Source organism: Equus quagga, chromosome 8 (assembly GCF_021613505.1).
Source record: "Equus quagga isolate Etosha38 chromosome 8, UCLA_HA_Equagga_1.0, whole genome shotgun sequence".
Classification (NCBI taxonomy): domain Eukaryota; kingdom Metazoa; phylum Chordata; class Mammalia; order Perissodactyla; family Equidae; genus Equus; species Equus quagga.
In genome coordinates, this window is record NC_060274.1 from 10,695,708 (window position 1) to 10,716,390 (window position 20,683).

General features: G+C 39.6%; 1 protein-coding gene across 9 annotated transcripts in view; it reads right to left on the minus strand.

Annotated features, from left to right (window-relative positions):
* The window catches only part of ARID1B (AT-rich interaction domain 1B), a 413,283-nt gene that overhangs the window by 140,278 nt on the left and 252,322 nt on the right, over window positions 1-20,683 (minus strand). The gene's annotated exons all lie outside the window — the stretch shown is intronic.

Below are 20,683 nucleotides of genomic sequence, written 5' to 3' on the forward strand. Positions count from 1 at the left end.
AATAAAGCAAGAAGAGTAGACAAAACTTTGGGCAGATCTGGCAAATAATAAACAGTACTTAAGACTTTAGCCCATCCCTGCTAAGCTAACCAGTGGGGAAACCTCTACAATATACACCTGGGCAGGGGGCACCTTTGTGAGAAGCAGGAAAAGTGGCCTCTGGACAGACGCAGCCCCACGGCAACACGTCCCTCTGTGGAAGACTCTGTACCCCCTCTCAGGAACGGGGGAGCGGGCACTTAGCCTCAGCAGAGGGCACAAGGCTGGTTTCAACCCCATCTGTTCCCTCCAGAGGTGCGCACCAGCTGTGCTGTCACGTGACCCTCCTGGCACCACACACGGCCGCTTCTTATCTGGAGAACGAGGAGCTGGGGAGAACCAGCGGTCAGGAACGTGGGCTTTGTGGTCTGACCTTGGTTCACTTTTTATTTCTGCTAATTACTAGCCATTCAGCCTTATACACATTAGACTCTCTGAGCCCTCAATTTCTTCACTGATAAACAGTGTTGTTAAATTTATGTTTATAACGATGTAAAAGAAAGTACTTGCAAGAGTACTTGGCAAATAGTGAGGGTACAATAAACGATAGCCCTATTATTCTATCTTTTTATCCAAACCAGTTTGGCATTTAATCCTGACAGCAGTAAAATTAGGTACAGATGACCACCGGCTTTTTATACATAAGGAAAGAGGCTCAGAGGGTGAGGTGGCTGGGCCATGATTCCAGTCTAGCTCTCTGACTTCAAATGCTGTGTCCACAACTCTAATTTTTTCCTTCTTGTTACTGTTCCTACTCCCATGCCAAACAAAGGAAAAGAAAAAAGCCACAGTAAAAGAAAAAATGGTACTCTATCGGTGTTTCCAGAAGGTTGATTGCTTTTCTAGAAAGAAAATCACTTAATCCAAGCGCATCATGTTCTTCCTCTCCTAGCAAAGAATTCTTTTTTTGCTTTGATGGAAAATGAAAATCTTCCCCACTCCAATTAGTTCCCAGATCCTCTACTGGAACAGAAAGTGGCAAAACACTACCACCAGTGTTCTAACAAGAAGATTAAACGTGATTCATTCTTTGGAGTTAAAGATAACCCTGAATCCAGATACAAGCTACGTGTTTGACACCATAATAACATTATGCAAGTGGGATGGTGTTCTGGCCTAAAAATGTCATTAGAATTACAATTTCCTTCATTTCGATATTTAATGGAAGATATTTTAAAACCAATATGTGTTATTTAATTATCAGGAGACAATTTAAAATTTTGAGAATATATACAGTCCTCAGAAAATAGTAATTCTATAAGGAAGACTAGTAAAAACAAAATTGAAAAGAATCAAACTATAATTTCCCTTTTTTTCTGTAATCCTTAAAGGGTAACTCTTGAGTAATTGATTTTCAACGCAAAGGAAAGAACACTTTCTTTTGTGACATCCATCATTTCTAAAATTTCTTTTAATACTATATGAAAGAGTAAAAACTGATGTTGATATAAACTCCCTGAATAAGACTTGTGTCTTCTTCACAGAAAGCTTTTAACATTTTAAACTGGAGAAATAGGATTGTTTTCTGTAGCAGGACTAAACAAAGAACGGCTTTCCATCAGTGCCCATCGACTCTCTGAATTATCACTGACTTTTATTCAGGACAGTGGTTACCCTTGGTGGGGGTGGAGGGGTGGATGGAATAATGATGCAAAAGGGGCACAAGAGAGTCCAGGGTTCTGGTGGTGTTATTTTGAACCGGGTGCTGAGTATACGACTGCGTTCACTTGAGGAAACATGTCAAGGTGGACACTTACAATCTGTGCACTTCCCTGTATTTATGTTATGCTTCCACAACATTTGCACTGGAAAAACTGACTTCTAGACACTGAGCGCATAGCCATTTGTCACGACATAGGAGGAAAAAGCAAACAAAAGAACACAAACCAGCCCTGTCTGGAATCCTTACAGCCCCATCATGTCCTGTTGGGTTAGCACTAACGTGTGCTCCAGTCTTCCTCAGTGCTCCCCCTGAGTATATGACCTGCTTTCAGAAAAGCAAGAGTCCAATTTGAACGGAAGTTCCTAGGGGTGGGGAATGGTTTGACCCCTGATCCCACTACCACAATTGTTCCAATCCTCTAGTGATTTCCCTGCAGGGTTCATTTACCAGTTCTGGGTCAAAGACCGACATGCCCACGAAGTCAAGGGTCGACACAGGCAGTGTTTGACGTGTTTGAAAATAACTGTACCATAAAGGCACATTTCATCAATTAGAGATGGTTTCTGAATGTAAAGTAAAAGTATAGACCACTGTCCTGTCATCATTTACACTAACAAAATCACAGGCACACACGTACGGAAAGATACGTTATCCCGATTAAGGTACAGAACCAATAACATCCAAAGCCAAAGCAGTTGTAGCTTAAAAAAAAAATTTCCTTTATTACCTTCAGTAGTGTTGTATTTGAGAGCACTTTCCATCTGTCTCAGATTTTTCTTCACGTTTTCATTAATTTGAACTTCTTTTAACTGACATTCCTCATGACTTTAAACAGCCTGGTTACAGTGGGGTGGACAGGGACTTAGAGAGGTAAATTTCCCCAAATATGATAAACGCTGCTTTAGTAATCTTTCTGCTTAAACACTACTTTATTCCTTTCACATACATAAATAGAACTACCTGCAAATGATAATTGCTTTGTTGAACAAACTACCTCAGTAGGGTAAATGCTGAAGTTGATGCAAAAGCTGTACTTGAATTTGAAGGTGGACTAACTTTTTAAAACCGAATTCAGTTCTTTGGGCTGGCTCGGTGGTGCAGCGGTTAAGTTCGCATGTTCTGCTTTGGTGGCCTGAGGTTTGCCAGTTCAGATCCTGGGTGCAGACATGGCACAGCTTGGCAAGCCATGCTGTGGGAAGCGTCCAGCATATAAAGTAGAGGAAGATGGGCATGGATGTCAGCTCAGGGCCAGTCTTCCTCAGCAAAAACCAGGAGGATTGGTGGCAGATGTTAGCTCAGGGCTAATCTTCCTCAAAAAAGTAAAAAAACTGAACTCAGTTCTTAATAAAAAAAACAAAAGTCATGCAATTCCCTCTAGTGTTTATTTGTACAGAAGAGGAAGACAAGGGAGAAGATACCAAAAAGAAAAAAAAGAAGAGAGGGAAGGAGAGTGAGAACTGAAGATGAGAGAGGAGGAGAAGAGGGGAGAGGAGAAAGCCAAGGTCACAGCGAAAGGCGGCAGAGACTGCGTTACATCACAGTCCTTGCTCTCAAGGGCACGTCATTCCCATTCGTTAGGTGAGGACGTGGGGACGTGGACCATGGCGCTCTGGAGGCTAATAGTAGCTAAGGAAGCTCTGGAACTTTTTGCCATGAATCCAGCCAGCAGTGTACATTTTCCACTTGACTGACTTTGGATTGGGTTATAAATACTCATGAATGAGAAGGTTTGGAAGAGTAAAAATTAAAATGAAAGTCTTCACTGTGAGCAACAATATATTCAAAACACAGAAGAAATGCTACAAAGAACGTGCCTATATCAACATCATTAGAAAATAACCTCTCAGAGTTTTATTTTGGTCTTTAGTATTACAAATGGACACAGCTAAATAAGTATTGTTGTTTGAGAAATGGGCTGTAGATTGTCAATGTTTATAAATACACACAAAACAATTACTACTGCTCTGAAGATTTATATAAAGTTACCTTAAAGAGCAAGGTCAACACCTGGGCCAGCAATACCTTCCTGTAACCACACCAGTTGTATGATCTATCTCAAGAAAAAACTTTATCAATCAAATGAGGGGTTGATCAGCGTTAGAAGCATAGAAAAAGGAGAGTCACAGACACTCTACAAAGCTAAGCTGACGATGGGAGAAGGAAGCGAGGCCAACAGATATCAAAGATTACTGCATAATAATGAAGCATGGGATGCCTACTGTGGAAATGGAGGTGTCTGGCTCTCCCAGTCTGATACTACAAAACATTCAAATTATTTAACCAGGCTACATGCTGATGCCATACTCACAAAGCAACCTCTTCCCGTGTAGGTCTGCCACCAGGAAGACCATTGCCTTGCCAACCAGGGCGGTCAGTGAGTCTTCTCCAGAGAGATGGTTCATCCATCTCTTGGCAATCCTCCTAGTGAAACAGCTCTCTGAGCCTTCGGAATAGAGAATCAGACCTTGGAGTTAAACACATTTGCTCAAGTAATGTCACCCGTGATGAATCACGAAGAACTGAAATTCTCCCCCGTAACATCCTGGCCATTTGGAAGTTGTATGAGGAACAAACTGTTAGGTCTACCCACTGGCATTCATCCCACACACAAACAACCACTACAAATAAAATTAGTAAGTTTGACTTATTAGAAGTGCATCTAATAGGAGTTTTACTCTGCACACACATTTTATTTTACGTCACAAACACCTGGTGAGTGTTTTGATAAGATATTGTTCCTCCAGAGACTCAATTCTCACAGTAAAACATAATTAAATTCACTGTGTATGGACCAATTACTAATAGCACAACCACCTAAAAAAATCCCCAACAGAATAAAATGACCCTAAGATGGCATCTTGGAGGCGTGGAAAAAGCACTGGTTCTTTCTTACCAGCCACACGTCCTCTAGTATCAGCTACCTGACCTCTGAGCCCGTGTCTTCACTTGTATAGGTGGGGTTACACCACCTGCCTCTTAAGGTGGCGTGTCCAGAGAAAAAGCACACGTGAAGTACTTCGCAAAGTATCTGGTATTTACTGGTTGCTCAATAAATGTTAGTTCTCTCCTCCTTTCCACCCGTACCCAATATTTCACGCAGACATGAAAAAAAAGACTGATAGCTCATTCACCTGCACCAGGAGATGTTCTGTCTTGGGGCACTTGAGTGTAATCTGCTAAGATTTGAAAATATAAAAAAAAGGAAGCACCACCATATGAAATATTCTCTATATTCTTCAAACCCTAGAGTGAGGATGGTCTGGTTGGACCCATCCATCCTCATTCTAAAATGAAACATTCTTTAAAATCTATGTTAAAACATTATCAGATTAACAGATGCTTTGTACCAAACAACAAACATCACAGAAGGAGCCAGATGAGAGGGTCCTGATCAGACAACTGTGTCCTGGCGCCCATTCACACACTTTCTACGAATATACCAGGGAAAGCTTTACAGCCACACTCATGTCCACAGCAACTGCAGCGATGAACAGAAGGAGGAACAGAAATGGAGGGAAGCACCAGAGCGGCAGTGAAGGACTTGGCAAGGAGATGCCACTTGTCACGACCGCTTTGTCAAACGTTTGGATACCTCAAAAAGTGACGGGATGCATGGGCTAGCTTTAGCTCCTTTCATATTTACTGTCTCCCTTTTCCCACTGCAAACTCAGTGTTTATTAGCTGCTGGAAAAATTTACTACGGTGTCTCTCTCGTAAATACAGTTTTCCACCTACAACATTGTCGCTTGTTTGGGAAGACAATAGTGTAGACACCTCAGTTTAACCGTCCTTAATTGGATTGTCTGAAAAATAAAAGCAGATTTTAGACATTCTGAAAAAGTGCAGAAACGGTTTAAGCAGCTTTGTCATTTTTGGACTATCATTTAAGGCCTGGCACAGAGGACACTGTACGGATCAATCAGGGTTACCAGATAAAATACAGGAACCCAGTTAAACCGGCACTTCAGACAAGCAACTGATAATTTGTTAGTATTGAATATGTGCCACGCAATATTTGGGACATACTTCTACTAAAATTTTATTGTTCCTTTGAAATTCAAATTTAAGTGGGTGATCTGAACATTTTTTTTTCCTGAACCTGGAAACCCTTCGGTAGATGGATGGAAAAAATCATAACAGCTAGGAGTTAAAAAACCTGAGGGCAGTGCCCAGCTCCACCACCAGCTGTGTGATGCTACGCAGGTGACTAACCCCTCGGTGCTTCCGTGTTCTCTGAAACACCTGCCACAGCACCTCGCAGGGTTGATACAAGGCTCCATACCAGTAACACGGCAGCACAGCAAGCAACAGCACTTAGAGATGCTAGGTACCATCCCCAAGCACTTTACGTGACTGACTCACCCAACCTTCACAACTTTTAGAGGTATTTACTATTATTATTCGCATTTAAAATCTTACTATTATATGTTCTCATTATTCAAACAGCTAACAAGGTAAATTCAAATGCAGCCATACTCCAGGGTCTATGCGCTTAATTTACTGCCGTAAAAAATAAAAATATGATAGAACGTATGCAAAAAGATACACGAATAGGAGACATTCTTACTACTATTAAAGAATTAGAAGGAATTCGACTCGGTAAAAATAAATAAGACGATCTCGGTTGGGGGACAGCCCAAGTACACAGTCACAGGATGGGAGGAGACGCAGGCCCCGCTCTGCTGTCCAGAAGCTTCCGCAGCCCTGGGGGAATGCGGCTCCACTCTGTGACATTTGTAAGAAGGGGAGAAATGAACACCACCAGCAGCTCCATGGGGAAGAAGCTGTAAAAGATCATTTATGAGTTAACCAACCATAGATGGACAAAATTAACCTTGCTGTGGACAAGGGATTTGTGGAGATGGAAAGGAAGGGCAGAGCTCAGAGAAGCCGAGAAGAACAAATCAGCAGGGGGTTAAGGACTGAACCAAAATGTGCACAATAAGCCATAAGCAGATATTTACCACCATCTCAGGACTGTGCATCTGGGCCAAGGCAGCTGGGGGCAGAGAGGGGTGGGTTGTGTCATCGAATGTGATGAGAAAACAAGAGAAACGGAAAAAGAAATATTTCAGATTTTACCTTAAAGATATTAAAATGCTGTTAAACTAAGTTTAAATCTGTATTTGTAACCAGGTAGAAAGTTTTTTGTTGTGTGCGAATTTGTTTTTCATGAGAAGTATTGTTTGAGAAGAATTATAATTGGAGCAATAGAATATTGGAAAATGATGTTTTTCTTCCAAAGACCACAGATCTTGGGATTTTCCATGTATTAATCCAAGTATGTAAGGCATGTGTTCATATAGAAACACAGCATCCGGTAAATAATTCTTTTTACTCCCGATAATTACCCAATCTTAAAAGATACACGCATGTATACTATATACTATTGTGAAATAAAAACGGGATATTCCCTGCCTTAACATCACATTTGTTTCTGAATCCAAAGCTGAGAATTACTACACACAATTGACTTTACGAACTGTTTTTAACAACCGATGGGTTGTCTCTACGGATGTGAACTTATCAGTGTTCTGTTTAGTGTTAGTATCTAGACAAGTAGCTGGCGGCAAAGTTCCTGTTTCACTAATTACATTCTTTTCCAAAAGTTCACCCTGCCTGGGTGTCCAGGTAATTGCAATTAAGTCAGGAATCTGGTAATTAGAAATTCAAGTGGCCTGCCAGGAACAATCCACATCCTCTTGACGTGCTGCCCACAAGACCTAATTCACTCGGAAGGGACAGACGCTGATGGGAAGTAGCAGTGCGCTTGTTGACAAAGCAACCAGCATTGAAATACATTTCTCCCCTCACTGTTCTCCCTCAAACCAAATGCATTATATCTCATTTAAACGCCTATGAAGCATTCTGTGAATCCAGAAACACATGGGCAGAAGCAGAATCCCTCAAACACTCAAAAAAGCTCGCTCGCTCTCACAAAATCTGTCCAGGACAGGAGGCGACTGGCAGGCCACCAGGTCCAGCCAGGCAGCAGAGGCCGGTGGGACAGAAATGAAGGGTCACTTGTATCTCGCTCATCATTGTATCCCCAGGCCATCCACAAGGTCCGGCCTACCGAAAGCAATTCATCAACGTTTAGTCACTGAGTTTCAGCACCTGTCAACACTAACCCCGAAAACCTTTTAGAAAATACGAGAATAAACATTTCTTTCACTTCCCAATTGACTAATTTCCGTTAGATGCATCAGACTCTAACTCCAACCAATCTCATGTTTTACAGTATACTACTGAATATTTACAAACAGATTCACTCACAATGAAGGTTTCAGGCGGTAAAGCGAAAAACAAATGTGCAACTTTTAAACTATCTCTTTAAAAAGCAATGACTTCGTTTAGCTGACTCGTTATTTTAGCTAACCCATCTTCTAGCTCATGGAGTAACTGCACCAGTTTCTTTTATTCCCAACACCATGTAAATCCATTCTACAACAAGCTGCTATGAATGATAATGTAAAACCATTTATACCACAATTTACTATTTTCCAAACACTTTCACATTTTCTCATTTGATTCTAAAAAGCTAAAGATAGACAACTAATCAATATATCTTCCCCAAATCCAGTCTCCCTTATGCCAAGTGATACTATTGACAAATGAATCTTTCTTTTTTAAACAAAAATCCATTTCCAGTGTGGCGCCTTGGTTATGTCTCATCAAGTTGTAACACCTAGATAAGGGGTTAGAACTCCCAACCTCTTTCCTACAAAGGTCATTAGCCCCTGCTGAGTCTGTCCATTCATTCCAGCCTGGCTTGGATGCCTCTCTGCACTGGCACCTAGTCCAATGCCCTTCGAAGCCTTATCACTCCAGATCACACTGTACTTTCCCCTTATGGAGCCCTGTCGTGTCACCGTAACCAGTTAGTGTTTGTCATGTGCTACACGGTCCCATTTCTCCAACTACACCAGTAAACTCAGCAAGAGCCGGAACCCTGCCTCACTCAGCCTGGGGTCCTCAGAAGCAGCACACGGTGAATGAGACAAGAATCTCTGTGCAACAGCTGTCTGCTCTCTGATGACTGCAAGGCCTGCTCCTATCAAACACTGCGCCACCAGAGAGGGGGTCTCCAGGGTGGGGGGAAGTAAACAGCCTAGCATGGGATCAGGATAAAGTAGTTAAAGAAACAGTTGTTGGTAACACTTGAGAAAAGCCTGGTGTCGTTCAGGCAGGCCTCTGAGAGTATCTTGACTTCCAAACCCTCTGCAGGTGAGGTGAGGCGGCTGGTGTAGACGAAGCCACAGGATCAGATGGAACAAGGACTTCGCCACTTAAGCCTGCACATAGGTAGGTAGGTGTTTGTCGCGCCATACTACCCACTGCTTTTCTTTTTTTTTTTTAATTAATTTATTTTTTTAAATTTTACTATTTTCCTTTTTCTCCCCAAAGCCCCCCGGTACATAGTTGTGTATTCTTCGTTGTGGGTTCCTCTAGTTGTGGCATGTGGGATGCTGCCTCAGCGTGGTTTGATGAGCAGTGCCATGTCCGCGCCCAGGATTCGAACCAACGAAACACTGGGCCGCCTGCAGTGGAGCGCACGAACTTAACCTCTCGGCCACGGGGCCAACCCCTATCCATTGCTTTTCTTAAATGTTGCATACAGTTCACTTTCTAGTCACACAGATCCCCAAAAATGTATGAATCCATAAAATCATTAAAATTTACAAAGTTCTGCCAGAGACAAAATTAATTAGTAACTCTCGTGCTAACATTAGCAATTCCTCTAAAATATCAGAAAACCATCCCATTCTAAGTTACAAAGTATGTTGCTGGTAACATCAACTCTATCTAAAATCAAAGCTTCCAAATTTACTTATTTGATTCTAGAATCAAGTGTAGCAAATAATTATTAATTTTTTTAACTAAAGTATTTGGCGCATTTTCAAAACCTGGGTAACTTTAAATTATCATTAGATTTGCTTAACATCTGCCTGCTTTTTGGCTCTGTGGAATTTCTCCACCAAAAGGACTCAAGCCAAGTACAGAGAAATTCTATTTAAAAATATATTACTTTTCTCTAAAATAATTCTGAAAGCAAACAGGTATTGGCAAAGATAAATTCAAAACATCTTTACGTGGATACATAATTTTAAGAGGGTAAGTAAGATTGATTCTAAAAAAAGACAAAAGTTTGGATTTTTAAATACATATTATATCTAGGACTGATCTAAAGAATTTGTAGAAAAAATAAATAATTCTTTAAAAGTAAAAAAAAAAACCCCTGAATTTCATAAGCCATTTCATCTTATATGCTCCAAAAATGATTAGTCAAATCTGAATGTCAAAATGATGATTTTTTAAAACATTGTTAAGAGAAACTTTTCCTCTTAGCATTTCAAGTCTATAAAACCAGCCAGAATTCCCAGAGACTGCACGTTCTATAATTGGCACGCCTTTGAAGATTCCAGAGATCATAACCAAACTTATCTACTGGAAGAAGAAATTGAGATCATCAAAACCTTTCCACAGCAGCACTGGGAACAGAGCCGCACAGCACCCTCCACCTGCCTGTAAGCATATCAACACGGTCAGAAAGTACTTCTCCTGCTCGCGAGCAAGGCCTCAGGAGCTAACAATACGAGAAATAAAACTGCTGCTATGATGGACAGCTCTGTTAAAGGTGCTTATCATTTATTTTCAATGTTGTCAGTCAAATACGATCCATTATACCCCGCTTTCATTTTTCCAAAACTCTATTTTTTAAAAATTCAAGTTAAGGACACTGAGTACATGTAGAAAAAAACCTCCTCATCCCTAAGATCTGACGGCAGGTGTGAATCAGTACCTGTGGCAGGCAGAATTCTAAGACTGCCCCCAGGATTCCCAGCCCCTGCTGGACATACTCTGCATCATTCCTTTCCCTTGGGTGTGAGACTCTGAATACGACAAATAATCCTCCTGCAATTATGTTACAGGGCAGAAGGGATTTTGCAGATGTAATTAAGGTCCCTAAGCAGTTGACTTTGAATTGTAAGGAGATTATTCTGGGTGGGCCTGACCTAATCTGGTGACCTGACCTGGTGGGCCTGACCTTAATCTCTTCCTTAAAAGAGGTGGGAGAGGTTTGAAGCCAATCTCCTGCCAGTGCAATGTTGTGGAGAGGGCCACATGGTGGGAATGGTCCATGGTTGACATCCAGCAAGGAAGTGGGGACTTTAGAGCCATAGGAAGGGAATTCTCCCACAACCAGTGAGCCTGGAAGAGGACCCAAACCTCAGAAGAGACCACAGCCCCGAGAATACTTCAATCTCAACCTCGTGAAACCCTAGAGCAGGGGACCCAGTAACTGGACTGCTGACCCATGGAAACAGAGAGAATAATGGATGTCTATGATATTAAGCTGCTAAAGATGTGGTAATTTGTTACTCAACAGTAGAAAACGAATACATTAGCAACTTCTCTTTCCTTGCCAATCTAACCAGAGGGCACCTGCAAGATGTTTTCATTTTCCTTCTTTTCAAAGTTAGTTTTCTATCTTTATCAAGAGTATTATAATTAAATTTAAGGAAGACAAAAGACTACAAGTGGATATTACACTGAGTGCTAAAAGCTTGAAATTTAAGGCAATTATTTGCATTTATGTTTTCTTTTTAAAGGCAAAATTCGGAGGAGTTATTCCCAAGGGTACTTTGTGCAAATTCTACAGGTTAATCCACATGACAAAGATTAACGAAGAACAGTACCTTACAGGCAAGAAGAAAATCAAAACCATAAAATAAGATAGGTACACTAATGGTTATTCTCTAGTAAACTGATTAATGACCTGTCCCTTTGCTAGTGGCACATTACTGAAGACCTGGCTTCATGCAGAAGGAAAGTAATTCCCCATCATTTCTTAAGGAAATGAACTAGCTGCAAAGAAGACAGTGAAAGGAAGGCAGTGAAGGGGGCTCCATGTCCACACGGCAGGAACTCTCCGAATTCCACCTGACGTGCCCCCTGCAGGTACTAATGATGCCAGCCCTCCATCACCTCCCAGCCCCCCTCAGGGCCCAGTGGAGGCCACTCTCTAGAAAACTCTCCTCCTTCTCTCCTGGTGCCGTTGGAGGTGCATGCTTCCCAGGGGTTAGTGTGTTTCCTCCTAGCACGTTTTTGCTACACGTTCCTCCAGTTACAAAATAATAAAAATATAAAATATAATATATATTTATATAATTATATATTTATATAAGACATATTTATATATAAAATATAAATATAAATATATTTTAAAAAATAATAAAATACGGATCAGGCAAGGTACGAATGTGAAAAGAGGGGTGATGGAAAAACTCCACTAGAGATGAACGAACTGCTAAAAAATTGTGTAGGATTAGGTATGGCTGAGCCAACTGTGAGAGACGGACAGAGAGAGAGGTACACAGAAACGTACATGAATATGTTTTGTGTTAAAATACAATGTATAACATAGGTATCATTTTTTAATGATTTCTGTTTTAACCAACTTGACCACCCACACCTGTACTAGTGACATCCAGTAAGTAGGCATATGGTATGGTCATCTTCCCTTGCACAGCTCAATGAGTACACTGTTTTCCAGACACCTCGCTCATGAGGCAAGAACCACCTCTACAGGTACAGGAGAAAAAGCCCCAGATTGAGAGCAAGGAGATGCAAGGACGAGCGGGTTAGCTGCCCTCTTCTGAGCCTCACTTCCTACCTTTATAACATGAGGGAAACGGGCTACATAACTCCTCACGTCCCCTGTGGCAATAACTCTATAATCATATTTAAAATTTTATTATAAAATAATAAAACCACATTATTAAAAAAACACTATAACTCATCGCCATTCAGAAAATCCCTTCAATTGGGCAGTCGGGCTAGTAAAAGATGCTAAGGGAATTTAAGAAAGTTAGTTTGATGTGGCCTCGTGTTACACACCTGTTTTAAGATACAGCATTTCCAACGGGAAGAACTTAATTTAAGGGAACGAATGGTGACATCACACTGTCCCCGGCCAGCCTATGTGCAAAAGAACAATTTTGTGCCATCAGAAACCAAATTCACAGCGGGACATATTACATCAAGTAAACAACAAAAAGCCACAAATGTGATTTTTTTTCCCTGACTATATTAAACAAAGTGAAACCTTTCAAACCAAAGCCCTTAAAGAAAGAATCATTTTCCCATTCAAATGATGCCAATTTTAGCCAAAATTCAGGCACAAAGCCTCAAGATTGAATAATTAATTGTATAGTAGGAAGGAAAAATAACAAACTGGTAGCACTAAAAAAAATGTACAAAATTAAATAGGTTTGTATACTACTTTTTTTTGCTATTGATAAGAAAAACTATCAAGACACCACATCCCCAAACGCAGCTGCCATCTCTCATCATGGCATCAGCTTACATTCTACAACGCAATACTTTACACTGGAGTCAACGAACGCTTCAAAGGCTCTTCTTAGGCGCTGTTGTGAGTTTATAAGTTGCTGTGCTTGTCCTACCTTTGTCCTGCCTGCATTTAATTTTAAGTTCGTTGAAGCTACCTGCATCCTTTCCTTTGTAACTTCTACTCTGCCTTACAACATGTTCTATACAAGCAGCCCTTCCTATTACATGTGTCTCAGAGTCAGGGAGCCACAAGAGTCTACTTTGGAATTACAAGAAGATATGGATTAAAAACATCATCCATAAGAAAACTTTATTTTGTTTCAGAAGGAACGTGCAGAAGAGGTGCCAGCGATACTGGGGGAAGCGATCAGCTCCCACACAACTGATGTGAGCAGCAGAGTGCAGCAACCGTCTCCAGCTGACATCCATTCCAGTAGCCATGCTTCGTTCTAGACAGATCTATTACCATTCAATAACCTGGTTGAAAGCTACTCCCTGGTAAATTCTGCTAGACTACACGAGTCACACGGGTTCTGAGAAGCTGGACTGCCTGGAGAATTAAACAGTATACAGGGTCATTTTATTCATTTCACAAAAAATACAGCTTCTGCTATTCAACCTGAATTCCCACGGCTTCGTCTACAAGACAAAACAGCACAGTTGGGGACAACACTTTCCTACATCATTATCTGGTGAAGTATGATATCCTCGAAAGCCGACACCATGGGCAAGGCCTCCACCTTTGGTTTCTAACAGTCTGTTTCTGCAAACTGCTGTTTCAAAATAATTACCTATTAGATGCACAAAACTAAGATAAAGCAAAACACTAACAGCAAATCATATAAATACCCATGCAGATTACAATGGAGTATTTTTAAAAACTTCTGTGAAATACAGATACAAGATTATATATGGGTATGACAAAAGGAAACAATAAGAAAAGGAAAATACCACTCTTTCCTTAATTTTTCCAAAAAAACACCAATACCTAAGTGTGTGGCATATGAGGACTAGACTAGACTGCCTTAGATCCGATCCTGTCACTCAAGAATTATCTGTACATTCTCTAATTATATTATTACGTTCTCCTAGTATTATAAATATTCATTTTTTTCTTGCCTTCCTCTGCCTGCATTTATTGAAAGATACACAGGCATTAGAAATGTAGGTACCTAAAAGCTAACGTTCAAAAGATACAAAGTACAAAATTCAGAATTGTTGCATATGACATTTCAATATAACCTAAAATACAGAATGAATTTAAGAGGCTACAAATCACAAATATTGTCATCTCAAATAAAAACAACTCTTTCAACAATTTTTTTTGTGCTTAATATGAGAATCTATCGTATATTCTCCTTCCGATTATTATTTACTGAACTCGAAGCTGCATTTTTCGTTAATATTTAAATTGATCAAGCAAGCTGACTGGATCTAGTTTCGTCGTGCTCATTTCTCTCTGCCGCTTCAGTTTAAGGCACATTTTCCTTTATTTCACTTTTCCACAAGCCATAAAAAAACTCATTTCTAATTCATCCGTTCGTTCAGCTTAACCTCTCTTCTCAGCAATTAAAGCTCTGTGCGCATCCCTCATCTATCACACAGCCAGCTAAATAATGCATCGCGTCCCCCGCTCATCTTTTATCATCCCAAATGACAGGTATTAGCATATCTCCCCAGTCAATTACAGTGCAGCAGAATAATCACAGCATAATTGGGCGAAAGCCACTCTAATCACCAACCCTGCAAACTCGCAGAATAAAAACTGAGTGGCAGTTCAGACAGGCCTTGCTCTTGTCCGTGACTCTAGCCAACAAGCCTGGCAGAGCTCCATTTCCTTCCCTTTCAAACTTATCCTTTAGGGAGGTCAACTTCTCCATACGTCTGACGCCAAAGAAAAGAACGTAGACATACGTGTGCACGAGTGGCAACTACTTGCAACACGCACATATGTGTGTTTGTTAGTACGTATGCTTCTAAATGTTCGCACACACTATTAAATAGCAGACAAGGGAAAAATTCCACAGTCGTTCAGAAAACAGAAAAAAGTCACTTTGTCAGTATGATATCATTAAAGGTTCTATTTCATAGCTCATTTAAGGTAAATCAAAATATTAAACTTTTTATTAAGGTTACTCATTTACTATCAAAATTGAGGCCCTTCAAATGTCTACATGATAAAGAGACTTCCATATCTTAAAAATCAGGATTTCCTAGCTTCTTTCCAAACTACTCATTTATCACAGGAAACATTTTTTAATTGAATATCTGTTGTGATTCTTATACTGCAGTAGCATACAATATTTTTTAATTATGATATTATTAAGTACAGGTTAACATATTAAGATGATTAAAGAAAATATATTTATACATTTATAAGGGCATTAAAAGATTAAATGAGACAAAAATAAGAATATAATGTGAGAAACATAGAAGATAGTCACAAACTTAAGATACAAATAATTTTTTTAAAAATCCTGAGAAATATTCAGGAAATTTGTTTGAAATTACTTTTGGAATACTTTTTATGCGTTAATTGATTTTGCCACGATATTTAATGCATAATATCCAATCTAGGCCTATATCCAATTCTCATTTTAAATAATTTGCTACTCCATTCTTCACCTCCTCTCCCCCTCAAAGAAATATAAAGAAGTCATTCTGAAATGAAAATTTAATCTGGGGAAGAATGGAGGGAGGTTAAGAGGAGTTTCTTATAAAAACGTACATGGCTTCTTAGGAAGCAGCCAATTAAAGTGCCATGTGTAGCTAGAAGAAAATGAAATTTTCTGTAGGATTTAATTGACTCTCTCTCCATCACACAGCGCAGGAGTCCTTTTGTTCCCTGTACTTCTTTCCCCTTCCTCGCATCCATCAGTCCTTGTCACATATCCATCTAAGACCAAAGGAAATCCACACCTCAGGTGAGCTCTGACCTGGGGAAAGACTTCCCCGAATCAGCCAGAGGCCAGTGCCACACAGGAGAGTGGCCTCGCTGGGCAACGTGGGCAGCGCATCACAGCAGCAAGTCTGGGTGACCCGGGACACTGGGACACACCCTCAATGCACGTGGCACGGACGCGCTGGCTGTGCTCGAATGAGTAAGTTACACACGGCCACGCCTTCACCTTAGTGACTCAACAGTAACCACGACAACAATAGGATCCAGCAAAGTATGAAAACAGGCCGTTACTGCAACAGAGCAAACAAGCTATGATATTTATTACTTTTATTATTTAGGATTTGTGAGGCTTTTCAACCACAACTCTGTCAAACAAGTTGGTCCTCCGATACACACAAAGACACTAAAGCAATTATATGATATCAAAAAGCCCATTGTCACAAGACCAGAGTACAAGCAGAATTTAGACACAACAAATAGTCTCCCAGACCTTTTCTTGCTTCCCAATCCTGTTATTTTAAAATTATAATATGAAATGTTTTATTTGCATTATTACTTCAAGAACTCTGCATGTATTTTTGTTGGCATATCTTTGCAAATGTACCCACAGGATACATTACTTCGTTGTAAAATGGTAATTTTATTGCTTATTGGGGAGTATCTGTTACAAGTATTTATCAGTGATACATCTGGTATGCAAGTATTAATTCAACAGGTTTTTTTTTTTCAAATCTGATTTTTAAAAATCATCTCCTAATATATTCTTTAATTCATACAAATGTTCACTTGGCTTTAAGCATCTTCCAACATATTGGCTCTTTCAACACCAGTCACTTTGACATTCTCAACTGACTTGCAAAAATTGACATGGCTTGGGTGAAAGCCAGATTTAAGGCAGGAGGAGGGGAGGAGGAGGGGGCTGAAGAAACAAAACTGGCTCTAAAATTTGGCATCAGTGAGAACCTAAAACACACACCATCAAAATCATCCCTCACCTCCCCTGGAACATTGCTTTCTTCTTCCCAAGAAAATCTTAAGCAGTTTGATGATTATTAATATGGCCACAGTAACTATGCTCAGGAATTTTATAGGAGAGCCCAGAAACACGCCTCTAATTATCTGTGCACATCCCAAATGCACAGGTGTTTGAGGATGGGGCTAAGAAGGATATATGCATTTTTGTTATTACTAGAAAATTAAGTTCTCAAAAAACAGTGCCAAAATTATGTCCCCAGAGAAAAATGGAGTCAATCAAACTCCAGAACAGACAAGTAAATAAGCTTGCTTTCAGCATAACTCCTCCCTCCCTTAAAAAAAGATCACTTGAGATCCACGGCACGTGGGGCCATGTTTAACTCTTGGCATCTTTTTAAAAAACCCAACGTAAGTCTGACAAAAGCAGGCATGAACTGCACTGCATTATGCTCGTCTCCACTCGCTTTCCTATATTCACCACCATTAGGCTAACATTTCTGCACAAATGAGCTGACTAGATCTAGCAACCCAAGCCATGAAGTCAGGAATCCATCTACAGTCTGCTCTCTCCATCACCTGACAGAGCATCTGGTCTAGAAGAGATAGAGCTCCTGTCACACTAAGAAGCCACTTGGTCATGATAAAAGATATCTGATTTTTCATATAATGTCACAGCATATTCTGGAAACAGCACACATTCTTTATTGGGCTATGTGGCTTAGTGGGTACTTTCAAGCCAGTTAAACTCCATAAACATCTTGGGGTCACCTGAAACTTCCGACAGTGCGCACATACACGTCCCAACTGGGATAAACAGCTTTTAAACAAAAATAGTCTTTTCACTATTGAATGTAGATCTAAAATGATATAGGAGAACCCTAATATACTGAATTGAACCATATGAAATTGCCAACATTAGACCATTTTTGAGCTGTAAAAATGACAATTCTGTAAGATTCAATCTGATATAGAGTTCCAGTACTGGGACGACTAATAACGAGCCTTGCTGTAATTTTATTTAAAGGGCACTAGCCTGGGAGGCAGACACTTGTATTTTTGTTCTACTTTGCCACTAAATAGGGCCTAAAATAAGTTATTTCACCTCCCTCAGCCTTACTCATTGTGGAAAAAAAAAACTGAGATTGATATTTTGGGTTACTTTGCCTCCTTCAGAAAATGATGAACAAATAAAGGACCTGTGAATCACAGGCTGTGGAATTAGTCAAGGCAGCTCTAAAAGAAATTAGGAAAGGAGATTAAAAGTCGCGGAAAATAAAATTGCTGTACTTTCTCTGTCTTTAAAAAAAATTTCACCTGGCTTTATTTCATGGGAGAATTTGTTGGTGGACATAAAATATTTCTATTTTCCCCAAGACAATGAAGAGTAGCTTAGACTAAGAAACACTAGCAGGAAGAAATCAGAAGAATAAATGAAGATAGAGTTGCAGGTCTGACCTAATGAATACAGGAGGACCGGGAGCATTTTGGGGCTGAAAAGAACCTTAGTGATACCAAGAAATCAATTTCCTAAAGTTCTACTTGGACTTCAAGTAAGATACAGGTCTGCTCATTCCCAGCCAAACAGTCATAAGTACAAAAGAGCAGGACAGAATTGCTGCTCCATATTTAACCCAAATTCAGAAATTAGGGAAGAGCCCAACAATCCTCAAGCAACTCCTCATCGCACTCAAACCCTTCATCAATAAGTCTGGGCCTCTTTATCTCTTAACGGCATCTTCTTTAGCCTTGATGGCCTTCTCTTTTTTCCAAATTTTATATTCATGTATCCCTCTAAGGACAAAGTTGAAAAAGGAGCTAAAAGAGCCATTAAACAGATAATTAAACATGACAAGCAAAAGTGCATCAAAATATTACAGGTGAATATAAACAGAACATTTCCCCCAAATCTTTCCCAAATAATAATAAAGCAGATTTGTTTTAAAATAAAACATGTAAGTGTTTGAACCACCACCAGATGGCAGAAGGAGAGGCTGGGAAACTCTCTAACAAAAGAAGGGAACAACTCAACATGGATTCCCAAATCATGACTTGAGAACTGCTATAGGTTTTTTTTTTCCTCTTCGAGTCTTTCTTTTACGGAGAAAGAAAATTCTTTTGCTGTACCAATATATATGCTATCATTTTAATTTAGATTCAACAACTAAACAGTAAAGAATGAACTTGGTCCTCTATTTCTCTAAGGATTTCTAGTAGATTTTCAATAAATAAAAAGTTAAAAATGCAAAAATAAATCCTTTATATTATGAAAAGTAACATGAGTTGCTAAGATTATGAACTTCAAAAAGAAAATGTTTGCTGGTTTCCTTTCAATGACATTGTAACCTTAAATAGACTCTCACCTCAATTATATTCACACCCACTTAGAAAGTTAGCCAAGTGAATTCACTAGAAAACACACCCTGGTAAGTAGATGGAAAGAGCTGAGAAGAACCAGTTAACGTAGTTTTACAAGGAAAAAAATATGTGTTTTTAAACAGAAGATGAATGTATGCTTTCCTGTGGTTACATTAATAAAAAGGAAAGCTATTTTAACACGTAGAATCACTTATTATGTGAAGCCAAACATTGTAAATCTGAAATATGACATGCACAGTCCCCCAGCATAACCCCAAGTAAATCAATGAATGAATGACCCATTCATTACAAGAGTCACCACCAGAAGAATACCTAATTTTATGACTCTGTTTAAAACCTTTCTACTCTCAAAATCCAATGGGACATGCCAACTTGACTATATTTTATATATTTTTTTTACCAAACAGAACATCCCCTCTGCTTTACGTTACTTTACTAGATGGCAAATTCCTTCTGTTCTCTACTTATCTGCTCTAATCCTCAGGGTTTTTGAAAAAATCAATTAAAAAATTAGCTGTTCTAGTTGTGAACAGTGTTACGTTAAACTGTCTTGTGTCATATAATACTTGGAACCTTTATTTTCTAGACCAGCTCCAGCCAACAGAACTTTCCTCGAAGACGGAAATGGCTCTACACGCACTGTGCCAATATGGCACCACTAGCAACATGCGGCCACTGAAATGTGGCCAGTGTGACTGAAGAAATGAATTTTTAATTTAAATTAATTTAAATTTAGCTACAAATGACTAGTAACTACCATATTGGACAGCACCGTTCTAGAGGATCGAAATATTCAGCGAGAACTGACCAACCTGGAGTCCTGTGACGTGGCTCGGTCAGAAAAAAAAAAAAAACAGCAAGCGAACCTCCTCCCAACTTTTCTCCAAGGCCACTTCTTTGGTTACGTAGCCAAGGAAGCCCATTCAGAGACGGGCTAGCAATGCTTTGTTGCTGATTTCCTCCTTAGCCATTGTGACAAGCAGTTATAACAAATATAGATCACATCATAATATCATACTTTTATATGGAGGAGGGAAGGAGGGAAACACAGATAATTTTCATAATGGTCAGACGTCAAAATATGGGAATAAGCCCCCATGTGACTTAAATCACTATCAAATATAATCCCCCAGTGATACGATGTTCCATAATTAAGAGTACCTTATTTTTAAAAGGACAAAATAAATTTCACTTTTATCTTATTTGAAATTATGTCTACAGATGAATAACCCCTCCTCTTCCGTTTTGTAGATCACAACAGATAGATTCAATTAAAAGCAATTACACCAGAGTAGCCCACAATTATGTTCAAAAGGAGAACACAAACTTGTATCTCTTTTAGAACTTCTTCCTGGCATAAGATCATTGCAGAA